Raw genomic sequence first — 3958 nt, forward strand, 5'->3', positions numbered from 1 at the left:
GAAAATCCTGTGATAGTAAAATACCCATGAAAATTCAGAAAAATTGAATTCACTGCTTTTTCATGGTGCATGCTGCCAAGGAAGCTATCTTAATTGGATGTGAAATTGCCATAAAAATATATTTCCCTTGATTTTCAACAATTATTAATGGTACTGAATATGTTTCATGGTGTTTTCATGGAGCACGATAAAATGTGAGTCTGCACCATGAAAATTTCAAATGCAATATTCATGGCACTGAAAATCAAGATAACCAGTTTTTCATGGCATGTTAATGGAATTTTAACAAAAGGTTGTTTCATTGTGATTGTTTGGCTTTTTCACTGCCACTGGAAGTGTGGAACTAAACTAATACACCAAAATGTTGCATAGAGAAAGTGCTTTACTCATTCTTTTATTTAGCAGTATATCAGCGTGAACTGTTGCTTTTTTGCCCGGTCACATGTGCCGAATTTAATTGCAAGGCTGTTTTATGTTATAATTTATTTCTCAATTGTGTTTACAGAAAATGTCAATACTTCCTCCACAGAAGGGATTGGGAATTCCTGGTGATGGGAGGGGTCTCAAAGGCCAAAACGGTAAGGAAAGGTATGAAGCTAAATTGGATTTCCAGAGGGCTCCCTCAGGTTGGGGGTGGGGGGTGGGGGTCTTAGGAAAAATTCCTTCTGTGAGTGAGTTAATGATCATTTTTCTTCAGTTAAGCAAAATATTATTTTCTGATAGAAAAAAATAGGGCGTCAGATGTCAGTATTTTTAACTGCTGGAAACAATATGATGATCAACTTGAAGCAAAAAGCGATAACAATTGTTTGAATTCTTTGTTAGACCATGTGTAGGGGTGGGTAAGGTGGGGTGTAAACTCCGTTGAAGGGTACGTGCTGAAGTAATTGGCCCTTTGAGAACTAAAGATGCACAGTGTCCCTTTCCCATTCCCAAAGATCACTTGGTTTCCTGTTGTCTCTGGTGGGGTAATAGAAGGGATTTTTTTGTCTAAATCATGAATTATCAACAACAAACATCGGGGATGATGTGGTCCAACTTCTACAACAATAAAATAAAGAATTTTTGATTTTGTATTTTTTTTTCTCACTTAATGATTAATAAAAATGTTACAAAAAAATCCTTTAATATAGAAAAGTGGAAAACAGACGTTATAGTAAAAAAAAACGTTCGGTTTTTATTTGTACATATTATAGCCTTTTAACCTTTTTTTAAAAAAAATTACGTCTTAGCGAACATTATATCGAGTAAAAATTTAATTTGTATAAGTAATTGTGGGTACTTGCAGTGATTCTATAAAGTTAGCTTTTTAAAATAGTAAGCTAAAAGGATTAGGCTCAAGATGGGATTTAAAGTTGGAACCTGGTCTTACCAATGCAGTACTGTATGATGCTTTTAGATACCACTGAACCAACATTGATAATTTTGCATGCCTTGATAATTTTGATAATGGTAGAGCATCAGAGTAATATTGAAAAGTTTCAGGTACATGTATGAAGCTAATGTCAAGTGCGATTTTTGTTGTAGGTTTGTTTGGAATCTTATGTTAAGCCGCTTCAGACTTGAAATTGATAAAGCTCTTTGGTAGAGATTGCTGGCTGAGAAGGCTATAGGCTAACGGAGTTTCTCATTCCTAAAATCTGCAATTTGAATTAAGTTATGCACAAAGCTGTGGTATAAAAAGACAGTAAACGCCAAGAAAAATACATTTTTGCACCGTGTTCTCCAGCATGATAAGTAGATCAAGTTATGTTGATTTGGACTCGAAGTTATTGATATTTTTGTTACTATGGGGGCCACCCATGGAGGGGAGGGGGACAGCACATTGTGTTGTTTCGAACAAAATTTTTCTTGTTGTGTGTGGAAGCATTTCATCTGTTCGCTAAAATCTGCTTTTGTTCACGTGTTGCCAGTTATGTTTTCCTCTTGTTTGTAAATCCCCAAAGGCTATTTCGATTAAAGGCAAACGTCAGTTTACCATTTTTAACCAAGCCAAAGTTGCAAAGTGCCAAGCCGTCGCGACTGACAAATACAGCATTTCCTCCGCGAAAATAAAAAAAAAGTGCTTGAACTGAAAGACGTTTGCATTCTTCCATGATATGTTCGAACAACAATGCCCAGGATAAACCTTCTACTCATACTAACTTCATGCAAAAAAGTCGATATCTCGAAGAGATCTTTGATTTATTTCAAAATTTAACTTCCCTTAAGGTAAACAACCAACTGGCAAAGTTTGGTTGGAAATCTATGAGCAGTTCTATTTCAAGGGAATTACCTTAAGGTCTCTATTCAGAATTCTTGCAATACATAGTTCCGTTGTGAAGGCCTTACTTACAATTTTAGTGGCATTTTGTGGAAGTGCCGGGAGTAGACGAATGGTGACACCACCACAGATAGCGCATCCAATTTTTTAATAAGCGCCACACTCGCGATCCAATAAGCGCTGCATCTGAGGCGCAAAAAAATATAATAAACAGCGCCGCGCTTATTCGAATAAATACCGTAACCTGATGATAGTACTAGTGGCTACGTGCATATCAATTAGGATGTGAAAGGTATGGGAAGCTTTGTGGTAAATTGACAATTTCTTGGGAACTTAATATTAGATGCACCAGTGTATGCAACAGTATCAACGCATACCGAAAAATCAGGGTTATAAGTGCTCCTGCTTATAATCGTGTCTAGTTATAAGCTCATCTACATGGAAACAAAAAAAAAACATCCGGATATAAGCCCCCCTCCCCCCTATGGTAGATGACAGTAAATGTTGCTTTACAGTACACACTCTTTTATCGGACACATATATGGACAGGTGCTTTGTTGCGCATTTTATTTGACTTTTGATTTTTGTGTTGGTCCCCTTTTTTATTCTATTTTACTGTACCTTTTATTGGGATTACACGCCTCCCATGCCTCACTGCCTCACCTCGCATACCCCGCTGCCTCACATATTTGGAATACTGTAACGCAGTTATCCTTCAACAACACCATTCCATTCCTTAACTCTAGGTCTCTATATCTCCAACATAATTCTCAGACACTTAACTATTGTTAACAAAATCAATTTGCTATCCAGTCCTTGATAACCAAAATATTAAATGTCAGCCGGTTTCATCTTAAAGAAATTTACTAGCCTCCTACAAACTCAACTTATCTTCTTATCTTCGTTCTAAAACTTAAAAGGATCTTTCTCTCATTTTATTCAGTTGCAGAGCAAGAAAATACATGGTTCACAACAAGTCAAGTACACAAGAATTAAAGGCAACAACTAACGAAATGGATCCACAAGAAAGAACCATCTCACAATTATCAAGAAGGATTATAGTTCAAACAAAACCCATGGATTCTGACTCAACTTTATCAGCTGATCTGACGTTTCACCTCTACAGAGTAATGCATCACACTCGCGAAGCAACTAAAATATAAAACAAAGTAAACAAAAAGCCAAAGAACAAACTGCCGTGCAGTTATTAATACTTCACATCTGTAGAGGAATTACACTTCTTGCTTCATTCCATTTGCCTTCTGCTTTAAAATAAAAATGTTCTTAATCGACACACGAACTATACGCAATCGCGTACTTCTGTTTCAGGGATAAAAGTCTTCAGTTTGTAAATTCTGCAACTCACTTGAAGTTAACTAGAGCCATGTGATTTGTCTAACAACGTCACGGCCCAAACGTCACTCGACTTACATAATGAAATACACTTTTTATTTATTTAAAATGAAAAATCTCAATGAACTGTACTCACAGCTGGTGATTACAATGAAAAGTAATGATTGTACTCTGTATATAATATATTACTTATATATTGCTATTTCCGTAATATTTCACACTCTAGCCATTAACTGTGCCTGACAACAATCCATGACAATAATCCATCTTCCCCATAAATTTTTTACAAACCTAAAAAAAAGCGTCTCTCTCCCAGCAAGTCACACAACCGCACGTTTTGTC

At 36.3% G+C, this 3958-nt stretch overlaps 1 long non-coding RNA gene across 1 annotated transcript; it reads left to right on the plus strand.

Moving 5' to 3' along the window:
- The first annotated feature begins 390 nt into the window (after nt 1-390).
- Nucleotides 391-3301, plus strand: LOC144640227 (uncharacterized). The gene is made up of 2 exons (XR_013568307.1): nt 391-578; nt 3207-3301. It is a non-coding gene; the product is annotated as an uncharacterized LOC144640227 (long non-coding RNA).
- Nucleotides 3302-3958: the final 657 nt, after the last annotated feature.

The sequence above is a fragment of the Oculina patagonica genome, unplaced genomic scaffold (assembly GCF_052425735.1).
Source record: "Oculina patagonica isolate OP01 unplaced genomic scaffold, crgOcupat unplaced202, whole genome shotgun sequence".
Classification (NCBI taxonomy): domain Eukaryota; kingdom Metazoa; phylum Cnidaria; class Anthozoa; order Scleractinia; family Oculinidae; genus Oculina; species Oculina patagonica.